This window comes from Pseudopodoces humilis, chromosome 9 (assembly GCF_049639895.1).
Source record: "Pseudopodoces humilis isolate 2021_Gansu_Grassland_sample_001 chromosome 9, ASM4963989v1, whole genome shotgun sequence".
Classification (NCBI taxonomy): Eukaryota; Metazoa; Chordata; class Aves; order Passeriformes; family Paridae; genus Pseudopodoces; species Pseudopodoces humilis.
Window position 1 is genome coordinate 30,079,434 of NC_142208.1, and position 15,334 is coordinate 30,094,767.

The window sequence follows — 15,334 nt, forward strand, 5'->3', positions numbered from 1 at the left end:
TTTCCCCCTAAACGTGATTTTTAAAATGTCAGGTTTTCTTTACATTTTCTTAAAACACAGCCTTTAAATTTCATCATTTTACTCTGATAGCCTCTACTGTGACTTAATGTCTAATCATGCTGAGGCACTGCCATCTCTGGAGTCTTTAGAATCTCACCTGGTATAATTTGCCATAGAAAAATAAATGACAGCAATTTATGCCAGCTAAGATTTTTTTTTTTTCCCCAAGATTTTTTGCTTTCTGTTATTTAAGATAAAATCAAAGCTTTTGTTATGCATTCAAAAACAAAGAGTTTGGAAAAGTGGTGTTTATGCCAACCATTAATTGCCTCCACTGGTAAATACATATAAAATCCTCTGTGTTGTCAGAATGGCTGCAAGTTGTACAATTCATTTCACGTACATTCGTGTGCACAGCCCCTTATTTTGTTATTTTTGGGTGCTAATGACATGCTAAAATTACACCTGTGATGTGTAATAAAGCAGTTTCCACAGCAAGAGTTTTTCAGCCCTATCACTGTTGGTGGCTCCTTTGCATTGTCCCTTCACTGTTTACAGTCTAAATTAGCTTTTTTTTCGTTTCTTTGTTTTTTTCTTTTGCGTAATTTATCTCTGGAAATTTGCATACCCAACTGATTTTTAGTGGCCAGCAGCTCTTCTTTGAGATATCCCTTTGACCTCCTTCTGACAAGCCTGGCACTGTAACACAATTCCCCCAGGATTGCAACTTCCCGTGGCAGCCATAGCTAAGCTGGTGCCTGTGTGTGATCGATGTCCTGGGCCTGCTCTGATAGCAGCCTGGTATCAAGCAAAGATAATATTTCCACCAGTCAGTTCTACAAGAAAAACTCTGCAGGATTACCCAAATTTATGAACCTTTGTAAAATGTGTTTTTGTAAGTAATTATTTCTTCAGGGTTTGAGTGTGTATTAGCTCTGTTGTAGTTACACAGATAAACACACACAAGTCTGATAATTAATCAGCTGCTATTATTTCATTCTTATACCAGCAAAGAGTTGCAGTGAGGAAGCCATGAATGAAAGACTTTAAAGATTCCTATATATAACTTTTACAAAAGGATTTTTAATGAACCCCTGGCATAAATTTTAGGCAACAGTGTATGCTAGTGCCATGTCTGTTGGCAGGTTGATCTGCAATATCCAAAGAATTTGGGAACAGGAAAAATCCCTTAGGCGTATGAGCCCCAAATTATAAAATAATTTTGCTTCAGATGTAAAAGCCAGATTAACTCATGGCAGCTGGCTTGTAAATGTATTAAATGGACAGAGGCATAGTGAATGTCCTTCAAGATGAATTTCTTGTCATCTTTTCTTGTGAAAAGAGGTTTATCCCATCCCTTCAAAATCTGTAGGGTATCCTATTTTTTTAGTCTCAAAAATATATTTGGTTTTCTTTGAAGATGAATAAAACTGAGATGCTATTATATTCAGTTCCTACTTTGCAGCATCCAGAAGTTCCTTTGCTATTAATATGCCAGAGAAACAGATTTCTTTGATTTTTTTTTCAGTTTAGAAGATCAAAAGCTGTCAGAAATTGTTTCAAAAGAAAAATAAATCTTTGAGAAGTTGGATTTGAAATAATGAGTCTCCAGCACGTTGCAAATACAGTACTTAGAACTGTTTAATGGAAGATGCTGTTATAATTGTGGGGTTTGCCTCTTTACAAGTATCACTCACCTAAAAGATATTTCAGCATTAGTTTTGCTTTTTCCTAAAGTAATTATTAGAGAATTGGATATTAATGGCATTCTTTTTTTTTTGTAACTTCTTGCAAATACTTAGTCAGGTGAAAGAAAAAAGCAGCACACTTTTAGACTGAGAAGAAAAAGTCTTAAAACAAATTTGGTAGTTTTCACAGACTTTTGTGTTCACGTAAAAGCTTTTCATGATTCTATTTCTATTTAGGGAAACTGATCATGGCACAGAGAAGGAATAGCACTTTTTTTGCTGCTGGAATTGCTCTGGGAGGGCCTGTGTAGTTCAGGGATGGCTATTCTTGTATTAACCACCCACCAGACACGATTGCAGCAGCTCTCATGCCTTCAGAAGGGCCTTGTTGTTGTGCCAGAGAATTAAAACCTGCAAGCCTGGGTTTGTGTTATCGTCATCAAGAGACCGAGACTGATTTGGTTTGTATCAATAACATCAAGAACCACGGTGTGAAGATATCTCTGCTGTAAGGGCAAGTAGTAAAAAAGGAGCAGAAACAAGACAATTAAATATTGATAAAGACCAGGCCCACTTGGAGCAGCCTACCCTGCAGCTGAAGATGTCATTGTGGCTTTCAGCTTTTTCATCAATAGAGCTCTAAATCAATTCTAAACCTATAACCCACCTCCATTATCCTACATTTGTAACAGCCTACTGAGAACAATGTTCACAAATTCATCAGTGAAAAACTGGCTAATGATTGCGCTGGCAAGTAAATAAGTCAAACACGCTTTTTTGGAAGGGGAGTGAATACACTTTTACTTCCAAATTAAAATATTTAGTGCTGTATAAAGCAGTTGCTATTTAAACTGCCAATAATGTTTAACACGAATTTACTCACCACTGCCTATCCTCATACTGTATAATTTATAACACTAAGCCCTTTCAATACTCCAAAATGCCAGATAAACTTTTCTCATTTGCTCTTAATTTGGTCACGCAGGATAATACCAACATCTGAAGGCTCTTTAAACTGCTTTTTAAAATGCATTCCTGAAAGCACCACCAATGCCACCTCTGCTCCTTGTCATCTTCCATAATTATTTCCAATCCAAAGCGGTCCTTAATGCGCTTATTAATCTGGCATTCTCCTCAGTGTGAAGCACATTCAGCTCTATTAATTTTTAAAAACCCTTTTTTATGGTGGACTGCAGATGCTTGGCTATTACTGAAAAGCTATTAGAAGTTAACACCTTTCTCTCCCCAGGGACTGGCATCATCCTATGCTTCCAAATGCCACCCTATTTTACATTATCAGCTGCTAAGACTGAGTATTAGAGACTTTTTTTTCCTTTTTACTTCTGAACTGTTAATGCTATTATTAGCTAATGGCAGAGTTCTGTACAGAGTATAGATACATATACTGTCTCAGTATCTACAGCAGATGGGGTTTCATATATCTGCCTTTGAATAAAGTGACTTTTCATTCCTGTCATCCATTAGAAGAAAACTCACATGTAAACAAACCACTAATCTTATACTCAGGGATTGAGATTATTTTTTACCTTTTCTCATTTTGGATGTTATGATCAGGTGGGAAAAAAAGTCAAGAACAAAGTCATCATGCATCAGACCTCAAAAGGGAGCTCATTCCCTTTTAGAGAGCATCTATGTCTTTGTGAAAAACAAGCATCCCTTGTATGAATGGAAGCTAACAGTTCTGAGAAAATATTACAGAATGCTATTTCTGAGCTGCTAACAACTATTAGAATTGACAGGGTTTTGAATTTTCTGAAAGAATTTTAAATCCCAGCTACTCATTTCAGGATCTGACTGGGACAGAGCTGAGTCTCAGCCATAGGCTCTTCTGTTCATGGTTACCACGAGTTTTTAAGAATCAAACCACTGAGGTACAATGGAGAGTGAATTTGTATTCTGTGTTTGCAGCATTTTCACTGAAATTCACCCTCCTGCTAATTTTCACTCAGGATCTAAGCTTTTATCTGAGTAATGACAAGGAGTAGAAATCAGCATTGGCTCTTCTGAGCATTTTAAGCTGTGATGACTAAAGACAGCAAACTAATATATTGTGGCTTGGAAATGCTCAGATTGTACTTAATAAACCTAAAGTACTATCAAACAAAATACTACAGAGATCATGATACACCCACATTAATAAATTTTGTGTATTAAATTTAGTAAAAATCTATATCCAAAATGCTTCAAAGATGTGGAACAATTGTATCCAGAAGACTGAAGAAAGTTTGACAACAATATAAAATTTAGGTCTAACCTGCCGTGAAGAGATTCAGGAGCCTGAACATGAACCTGGATATTTGCACAGCAATTATTGGGCTTTCCTCTCTCAAAGTCAAGGCATTGTAAAGGCTGGGGCACAATCAAATCCAAAATTCTGGCAAGTATTGTGAAAGGAATTTCTTGCCAGAATTCTGATAATATTTGTACTTTTATCTTCATTCATTAGCACCTGAAGGACTCAGTAAAGACCAGGGCAGTGGCTCATAAATGATGCAACTGAGTTCTTTCCTAAAAAACTTTGTACTTCATAGAAATACATAAAATACACAGAGTATGTAAAATACACAAAATACACAGAGTATGTAAAATACACAGACCAATTTAAGAAGTTGATTACAACATGGTCTGAATGTGAGGCTGGTTGGCAGTGAGAACTTTCTGTGGTCCCTGTGAAATGAGCGTTGACAGTAGATGTGTATCCAAGCCATGGGGAATGAATTCCCAATGATCTTTGTTACATTAATGCTATATTCAGTAGCATCTTGGGAAATGCAAAGATTGCATCAGTGTCATGAAGAAAGGAGCTCCTACTCTCCAGGAGAGGCATGTGGAGGCTCCTGGTGAGAGCCAAAATAACTTTAAAGGATTGACTTATCTTTCTTCAAATCACAGTGGCCCTTCTTTATACGACTGCCAAAAGATCCTAATGTATCCTCCTTCAACATTTTTATGGTGTGTGCCTGGGCTTTTCATTTTTTTCACCTTTCCCTTCATTATTTTAGAAGACATTAGTGCAAACTCCAAGTTGCCGAGTCCTGTCCTAGATTTATGGAAGAACGTCACAGTGTTCAAATAACAATGCTGGAAAATAAAGTGGAAACATTGACACTAGAGAAAATAATGATTGAAGTGTGCTCTAAAATGCACAATGACAAAGCTGGGACACTCTGACCTGGGCTAGAGTCAGCTTAAAAAGAAAGCCATGAGGAGTGGTGGCTGCTTTAACTGAGAATTTGCTGGCAGTTTTTTGTTCTCCTGAAAAAACCAAACCTGATGCTAAGCACCTGAAACATCTCAGCTAGGTTTGTGGGTTTTTAAGAAATATGGAATAAAGACATAGATATAACTTAAATTTTTAAATTTAAAAAACAGACGTCATTAGTTTTTTAAAGAAAAGTCTTTCAGAAAAAAAAAAAAAATAGAAAATTTGAGTATAAGACTCAGCTCCACCATAAACATGTGTCCTCCCTCTTTCACTGTGCAGCATTGTTGATGTACAGAGGCTGGAAAGCTGTTTGGAAGGTTAGGAAGATATTCAATTAGCTGGTCCTCTTAAATGCATATTATATTCTCAATAGATCTGGACTGCTCCCACGGTGTCCCTCCAGCCCATGCCACAATTGCCTTATCAATGCATGTGCTTTGCCATCACTGAAGTGGTTTTCTTCAGCTATTTTGCTGAACTCCATGTCACAGTGTGGCAATTCAGTCTGGCTGTTCTAATGCCATTTCCAACAGTCTGGGCAAAGCCAAGAGCAGAGCAAACCCCTGGTGCAGTCCAGGTAACCAGAACAGGAGAGCATTTGTGAGAGTTGGCCTGGGAAGGCTCAGGGGTGTCCCTGAACACTCCAGGCTGTGCTTGGGGAGAGCCATGAACAGCCATGGCAGGGGGCTCTTCATCCTCATCTTCCCCTTTGCCCAACCCACCCAGTGTCCATGAGGCCTTGAACACTTTGGTATTTTTATTTTCTGAAAAAAAATGCATGCCACTGTATGTGGTTCTTCGCAAACATTTCACCACACAAAATTCTGGCCTAAATGACAGCAGCCCCAAGCCTGCCTGCTCAGCCAGCCATGTTTCCAAGGGGATGTAACAGCAGCTGGGCATTTGCAAGGCACAGGATCCTACCCCAGAGATTTCCTCCCCCTGCAGAGCATCCCGGGGAGAGGTGGGGAGATTCACATCAGAGACCTTTCTGCCCAGACTTCCTAAGGGAATAGTAAAGACATTCAAGTTTTGACTTGAAAAAACTCATTAACTCCAACAAATTTGGGGTGGCTTTGTGCTGATTAAATTATTTGCCCAGTCCTATTGAACACTGAATAAATGTAGTCATTCAAATGTTGGATAGTGTAGTAAAGGCACTTTTTCCTCTCTAAAGGTGTAATTCTTTTGCATGAGATTTAGACAGCAGATATTGACAGAAGAATAGATAATAGATAATTGATGTCAAGGGCTGAATAAGAAAGTTGTCGATCAGCCAGAGTTTAAGTTATCTCTATGTAAAGTAATATAAAGTAACGATGATTTATTGCTTGAAAAAGTTGACAGAATGAAAAAATTCTTTGGAATTGCTGGTGAATGCAGATTGATTTTTCTAAAGAACTCTACCCAGACTTCTTTCTCTTCCAAAAGAATGCTGCTGGTTCTAATTATATGTATTTTACAAAACTGCATTTCTAAAAACTTATACCATCAGAACACCAAACATCCTATCTTTAATACTCATAGAAAGAGGAGTATTTTCAACTGTCTAATTTGATACAGTAAAGAGATAAGAAAAGGTGTGATTTGGTTTTTCAACATCCTTCAGGTGCACTGCATCACACAGCCTATAGCAGCTTCTATTAAACCTCATGGAAATGGAATAAAATACTTTCTGAAAACAGCAACAGTCCCTAAGGAATGATTCAGTGAGTAAAGGATGAGTATTGGAGGAGTAAAACCAAAAAAAGGTGAACTGTTTAGAAGGTATTTCCTTAATAGCAGGACAGCATCCAGCTTAGGAGTGCTTCTCCCATATTTCATTTAGCCACCTCTCACACTGGAAATCTGCTTTGAATCCAGGAAATAATCTCATGCTCTTTCAGAGTCCCTGTGCAAACCCATTGCACACAAACCAGCAGAGGTATAAGTTACACTTCACAGGGAACCATCTACGCATAAAAAACCCACTCAATATATTCCTCAACTTAAGTTCTGGATGTTTTCCAGAGTCATAAACATGGCATCCCATCATCTGTGCCTTTACTGTGCCTTTTCTAATTTTTTTCCTGTTATCTTTATGAAAAAGACCTTCTCAGTGTTGGTGACATGTTGGTATCCTGAAGCCAATGATATCCTTTCCTGACTTGAACACCTTTTTTTTGTATTACTAAATTCTTATGCTGTTTTCACAGACTGTCTTTACAACTCCTTATATTGTTTAGTTTATGCTACTCTAGAATTTCATATATGCATTCAAAGGTGCTTGAAATAAAGCACAGCACTTAAAATAGCTTATGCCACTCCCCTAAAATATTAATCGCTGGTGTAACTCTACAAGAGTTGCATCAGGCATGAGTTTAACCCTACTTTTTGTTTTAAATCAAAAGAAATTGATTTCTTTAGCAAACACACCCTAAACCACAGGATCAAAGGCAACTCAAGCACTATAAACCCTCTTATTTCTTTCCCCCTTCCACCACCTTCCCTGGAAGCTACAGGGCAGCCTGTAAACTGGCTTTTAAGCACACCAATTTTGGAGCAGCTGATTCTTCTAAGAGCAGTCCTCAGCTGTTGGCAGTGATGTCACTGCTTAACACTTTGCAGACTTCTGATTCATCTTGCCTCTGTCTGTCTCTGGATCAAATGAAAGATCCCTGCAGAAGTCAATGAGTAGATGTGGTAGTTGTTCAGCAGATATATGTATATATATATATATATATACATGAAATGTATTGTTTTCAGTAAGTTTGAGTTAAGCTTGCATTCATGTAACTGATTCTGCAGAGGAAAAGAAACTAGAAATAAGAGCTTTTCTTGAAAACAGAATATTTAAATAATGAATGGATCACATCTTGGTATTTTCAAGAAACATGTCATAAAGCATTCCGTAAGGAAATCCTGTACTGACAGAAATGAAGGTTAATGATTTTGGATACAAATTGTATTTAGATCAAACCTGTAGTAATTAATATTTTATAATATTGCATAAATAAGTCAAAACCCCAAGATTTCCCAGGAAGTATTACTCTAAAATTTCCACTTATCATACACTTGTTTGGGGTTGAAAAATGTGTTTCCATGGTTAGGAAGTGTGTTTCCATGGAGTTTTTTTTCAACTTTTCATTACAAACTTTATTCTAACAGAGTAAAATAGAAAGAATAGATACAGGCAAAGTGTAGACATCAACACTTTGTCAGATACAGAAGTTATACAAACTTTTGAATCAACAGCAGCCATTAAAAAATTCAGAAGCTTCAAATGAGTAGTGCAAGGGTGTAAAAACTAAATCAACAAAACCAAAATCAACAAGAGTCAAGCGCGTCCGCATTCCGGCTCTACGCAAACTCTCGCACTTGTTTACAGCCCTGGGCTGTTGGCAGCCCTCTGTTCCTCTTTACGTGTCCTCTGCCAGGGCTCAGGGCTGGCAGACACCTGATCTGAGAGCTGTGCAGTGATGCTGGCTGTCCCCAGACTGAGTGTCTGCCCTCTGCTATCACCCCTGAGGGGTCAGATGCGGCAAACAGCGCGCAGCTCTGGGCTCCACCAGCCCTGCAGGACTCACCTCTCACCATGGCCTGGGCACAGCCCTGGCCTGCCCCTGTCCCAGGGAATGGCTGAGGACACAATAAAATGGTTGCTGCAGAAAATGGCATTAGACAGAGCTGAGGCTGTTGTGTCCTATGCCATTTGTGGAAGTAGAGCAACAAAAACTCGATGCTGGTGTAAGATGGATGTTAGAAGCTTGCTGTGCTCTTCATTATCCTTCTCTGAAGGTCCTGTAGGATTCTGCTGGGCTCTGAGTGGCTATGTCCCCACCCTGGAGGGTGAGGCTCATATCCCATTTCCTGCACATCCACTGCTCCTTTTCCCATTTATCAGGCAGGGGTAAACTGGTGTGGATCCCAGCACTGAAGTCATATCAGTTGGAGGTAGAGAGGATCTAGGATGTCACTAGCAAGACAGTGGTGGCCTTTGCTCACTTGTGTCTGCTTAAAAGATGTTTTCTCTCCTTACATGTTGGATGCCCTGCCCATAGCTGGCACTGCCACAGGGAATGGACACCGTACACATTCACATTTTGTCCTTACTGTTCAATTCCTCAATCTGTGCACTCTCCCAGGCCATTCTGGGAGAATACTGGGCCATACTGGTGGAGGATCAGAGGATTCCCTGTGGGTTCTCAGCTGCCCATCTTTGCAGATGATGCAAATGCAGGGTAGCTTACAAGCTCCATGTTTCTCTTCAGAAATCCTTTTTTCTGAGGATGTGGCATTGTTCTGTGAGCTGGTTCAGCACACAGAGTTGTGTGAGCTAATTTAAAAAGGAAAAGAAAATCCTGGAAAGACATTCAGAGGTGTCATGCACCGAAATGCTGCTACACAGTGTGAATCACAGGGCACCAATATGTTTGCTGGAATGAATCAAAGTAGCTCTGCCTTGTTATGCTGGAGTCATAGTCAAGCCCTTTCTCATATTTCAATTCCATTTTATATCCCCTGTGATTGTACACAAATTCCACGGTTGAATAAACAGACTTTGGTGATGATTACTTGGAACCTTAGGGGTTAACAGTGTTCTTAGCCTTTTCCCTAATTGGTATTTACTCTCTTGATGCCATGTGCATGCTATAAAATATTCTCCAGAAAGAGTTTTTCCTAGTGCCAGGATGTTATACCTTGCAGTGGATGAAATTCCTTGACAGAGAGTTGTGAAATGCACTTGTTGTAGTGCAGTGATAAAAATTTGTGGAAAACACACCTGCTGCAGAGCACAGACACCAGGCTGAGAAATGGTTTTGTGTGCCCAAAGAGGGCTCTGCTCACACTGCAGGGCAAGTGTCTTTGGGTGATCCCACAAAGGATTTTAGCATTTGAGTCTACGCCACTAAAGGGAGATTCTCATGGGGAAGAGTTGGCCTGGAGATATGAGGTAGTGTGGAAGAGAAGGAAAACACAGAATATAAACTTTGGCCTTTCTGTGCTATATTATGAATCTGACAAGGTGGACTGTGGGGAGCTCAAGTACCAACCTACTTTTACCTGAGACGGCTGAATCAGTCAGTTCCAAATAAAAACCTTCCTGTGTCTTGCAGCAGTTTACCCCACTTGCCACATGGACACAAATAGCAGCTCAGGTCCCCACAGCAATGAGGCTTTAAATCCATGCTTGTATTTGTGCAGTCTCTTGTTTGTGCTGAGAAGAGATATTGGCTTTCAAGGGGGATCTCCTACCACTCAAAGTCATTGGTATGGAGGTTAGCAACCTCTTTAATGCTCTCTGTACCCTCCTTAAGAAACTGAACTCTGAATTTGTGCTGGAAGTCAAAGCCCACTCCTAATTCTCTTAGTATGGAAGGATGTGGCTTTGCAGAGAGGCTTGGTTATGGCCAACATTGTCACCCTGAAAACTCAGCTTTTGGAACTTGTTGACATAGTTTATAAAGCCTTCCCCAGGACAGTAACTGTGAACATAGATATGTGTACATTCTTTCTGATACACATCTTTTGATGGACATCTCTCACAGCCAGTGTGGTTGGGAAGTGTTATCCTGACCATCCAATCCCTGGCTGTGGTCAGAAACCTATAAATTGTGAGAGAAGAAATGAAGTTCTCTTTTTCCTTCATCATACCTTGAGCTGCGTCTGTGTGACTTATTTCATGTCCAACAGTGACACAACATCTCTTGATGAGCACTTGTGGCATCCTCCACCAGCACTCAGACAGCAAGGAGGTCCAAAACCAGTGCAGAGATCTAGATAGATGGACCACAGAATTACAGAATATGTTGAATTGGAAGGGACTCCTCTCCAGACTGAACAGACCAAGTGCCCTCAGCTGATCGTCACACAGCTTCCCCTCAAGGCCCTTCACCATCTTTGTTACTCTTCTTTGGACACTCTCTAACAACTCAATATCTTACCTGGTGGTGACCAAAACTGCACATAACATTCACTGGGTTTAGGGCTATTAAACCTATTAGACAAGGAGACTTCCTTCTGGAGGCTGCAATTAAAAACCTCATTATCTTGTCTGCTTCCCAGCTTTCAGACAGAGTGGCTGTGATCCAGCTGACAAGGTCTTGGAGAATGCACACATAAGAAAACCACTGGGTTCTGCTGGGAGAGGAACTAGGAAGTGCCATTTGGAAGGTGAACACACCAGCTGTGGAACAGGGATTTCTGCCCCCATCAAATCAGCCTGTGCTAACTCGTTGCACTCTGAACTTGCATCTAAAATTCAGGAACACAGGAAACTTTGTCTGGCTGCTTAATTCTCTTTAAGTGTACAGGTGGAAGATATTTCTGTGCAAATAAAAACAAAGTTGATAGGCTGAAAAACCACATATGGAGGAAACTAACATTTATATATTTATTGATGATTTATTCAACTGTAATTTTATTCTGTGATCTTATCCAAATATAGGCACGTATATAATCTGTCAGCATTCTTGCTGTTGTCCCTTATAACTGATACAACCCATTCACAGACTCTAGCTTCCATATTAAACCCCAGCTCTAACTTGAAGTTAAAACCACCTCTTCCTACTTGCTCTAACAACACACGTTTAATTTAGGGAAATACAGGTTTAACTGAACTTCACATTAAAAAGGGAGAAGGGAATGCAAAGATTTTAAAAACGTGCATGGTCTCAAGTTTAAGAAACCACCTGAAACAAGATTGACTGAAGATTTTGCAGCAAGGCTATTTTTGACAGAAAGCTGGATCTAGCTGAATGATGTCCCTTTAATTTCTCTACCCCTTCTGCCCCCAGCTATATCTGCTTTCCATGGAATTTTGCCTTGCTGAGAAACTGAACATCTCTTTACCCTCCAGACCTCTGTTTAAAAATGATGATGTGCTGTCAGTTATAATTGTGGCTGGGGGCTTTGCACTACTGTTTCCTCTTTGGCTCTGGGCTCCTTCCATTATCCTCCAGACAGGGAGATTCCTTGGAAGCACCTCACCAGGTCAGCAAGAGGCAGAAGTCCCCATGAAAGAAATAATCTCTCTCTCTTTGTTTCCTTGCCTGTATCTTCACTCCTTCCTCTATATTCCAACCCTTTGCCTTTTATTTCTTGGTTTTGCTCCCTGATTTCCCATCTCCTCACATTGCACAAGAGTTTCCCTCTCATGCTGCTTCCTAACAGTAGGGAGATCATCAAGAATGAGACTGTTTTCTTGGCTTGCTGGTAACTCCAAAACAAACAAGCCAAATCATTGTTTAAAAACTGTGTAAATAAAAGGATATTCTGAGTATTTTTTTTCCGAAATTCTGAGAAATTGAGAAAACAAACTCTTGATGGATAAAAGTATTTCTCTTGGCCAGAAGGGACACAATTATTCTGGTTGCACATGAGGTTTTTCATACTGAATTTCAACACTTATTTTTCAATCAAAGTGAAGGAAATTGTGTAATTAAAAGTGGTTTCTGACACAAAAACTTCTGAACTGTCATTTTGGAAGACATTTCAGTAGGTTTCCCTTTTTCAAATAAATTTTTCCACAAGAAGACTTTAGCAGAAGAGAAAAAAATCTTTTAGATGTCTCTATCCCTTCCTCCTTACCTTGAACAATGAAGCAAAGCTTCAGAAAACCCATTTTATTCTGGTTTTACTGTTATGCAGGGACAAGCAGACTTGTTGGGCTTCTTTCAAGGGCTTAGTATCACAGTTGATGTGGCAGGGCTGGTGAAAGAACCAGAAAAATCCATCAGGAAGCAGGAGGAGATGACCACTCCATTTAATTAATATAGAGGCTAGTGTGATGTGCTGCTTGAACATGGGAGTCTATTTGGCTTCAAATATTGGATGATGTAAGTTCCACACACCCAAAATTTGAGAGAATGAAGAATTTTGGAATTTGGATCTCAGCATATGGTCCCAGCATCTTTCATTCTAGTGGTACTTTAACCCGAGACTGAGTCCCTGACTCTCTGAAGTAAATGGGAACTGTGATCAAACTCATCTTCAGCTGAACTAATTTACAGGATTTGGCATCAAAACCTTTAGTTCATGATTTCATTGAAGCTGAGTATTAAGTTACTACAAATGGCTATTTAAAAAAAGACAAATGAAACAGAAAACATCTCTGTGGGTTGTCAAATTTGCCTCACAGTACAGACTTTCAGGCTAGACTAGAATATATTATCTCCAGTAAAATAAAAGCAGAGAATTTTTCTAATGACTTTTCAAAATCGGATGTTGACCAGTTATGTGTCTCCATATTTCATATAGAAATGTCATAATTTTATTATGTATGAATTTCCTGGCTCTTGTTTTGAATGAACATTTAATGATTCTTTGGAAGCTTGGTACTTTTGTATTAAGTATCAGTTTGTATTTTGGACATCCTTAAGGTAAGACTTACCAAGACTTACAGCTAACCTAAAACATTCAGTCACAACTCTGTAAAAGGATGGCTCCTATTTAAATTATGGCTGCACTGTGATTTTACCAGGATGAAATGAGAGATGTTAAACTATTCTAAGGTGGACTTCATAATTGCACCTCTTTATATCGGGCTAATGATTTTCATTAGCTTAATAAAAAGATATTTTAGCATTGAATACTTTCCAGAAACTGTTTAATGGATCATCAAAAGCAACATGGTTATGGCAAAACCAATGGCAAGATTTAATATAAACATCAAATAAACCTGATCTTATATTGGTGGAAATCAAATTCCTGGAGGAGCAGTACCACAAATATGTCAGTCACTGTAGTGATGCCCAAATTCCACATGATGACAATCATATGTTCCATTATGAAGAAAACTTTAACTTTGGTCATGAATATTTCTCCCTGGTCATGCTTAAAGTACGTTGAATTACATGTTGACCCACAAGCCGACTAAAAGGAGGAATTCCTTTAAGGAAGAAAAACTATAACACATATTTTCTTAAAATGTGGCAGAGATAGGATTTATATAGATCTACTCCTCTCTAGAGTTTAGTTTCATATGAAAGAGGAAACACATTTAATGTAGAATGAAAACCTTGAAACCTTAAATGTTCTCCAGGACTGTCAGTCCTGGACACGATTCCTGGAGCTGTGTCCAGTTCTGGCCTCACAGTTACCCCTTTTCAAAACATACACTGGAATTTGCTGGAGGTCCCACTTGCCCTGTGCATGAAGGCATTCAATTAATATAATTAAATGTGCTGCCACTAAATATCTGAGAAGAGCAAACATATCTATATATATTCTATATATTCTATATATATATATATCTATATGCATGGCCCAGAAGAAAACCAAACTGCCTTTTTGCTGACACTCACACTCTTTCAAACAGTGTTTCAAAGACAGTTCACTCATTCAGCCCCAAGACAGACATGTCTGGTGCTATCACTGATCTATAGACTGGCATTTATGACAAAATTGATTTTCATACACCTCACCAGCATGACAAATTTCCCATTGGCTATAAATCTCAAAGATACATACATTAAGCAATCTCAAATTTCTAAATTTGTCATAAGAAGAATTTTAAAATGTGGTGAAAAGCTGTTTACATCTCAGGCTAGATCTTACGTGCAGGAATATATTTTTATGTTTTCTGGACCAGCCCCATGGTACAGCAGCTATTTATGGTGTGACAAAATAGTGAGAATAGAAATAGACAAACTGTGACTCACTTTCAAAAAAATATTTGGTGTCTGACATATGACCTAAAATTTGCCCAAACAATTTCCTGGCCAGGGGCCATATATGCCATATCTGAAGCTGAAAATATTTTATTGTAATTTGTAGCAATGAGAGAGGAAAATTTGATTTATGATGGAAATAATCCTAACCACAGTTACCGTAGAGCTGCCACTGTCTCATTAGAAACTGACATTTTTTTCCATGTTAATTTTTACTTTATTTTTGCACTCTATGTTCGTAGAAGGAAGTCACATCTGAATCAGTTGTGCAAATATTTAAATGAGCTAAGTTTCTTTCTGTCAATTTAATTTGGGCTTCTTTTATCACCCATCTCCACAATAAGTAAGTATTTAGTGCCACTACAAAATATCCCCAAACTGCTTCTGGGAGTTTGCAGTTATTGTCTCCTGAATAGGTGTTCAATGTACAAAGAGAGTATAATAATTATATTCTTTCACCTTTTGTTTCCTTGCTTTTCAGGAAAGGTGAGGGAGAAGGGGATATGAACAGAAATAGATGTGTAATTTGTGAGGTATTTAGAGAACTTTATTTTCCTTTATAAAACAGGGTGAAGATCTGATTTTTAACCCAAACTGACTGTTTCTTCAAGACACCTTTACAGTGTTCCCAGCCATTTGATTTCTGAAAGAACCACAATGGGATGCTTCATTTCTTAAAACTGAGATTTTAAAGTTCTTCTAAAGGACCTGGAAGCTGTGTGTGACTGTGGTCACCTGGGCTGCCACCAAATTCACAGGGAGTGCTCGAG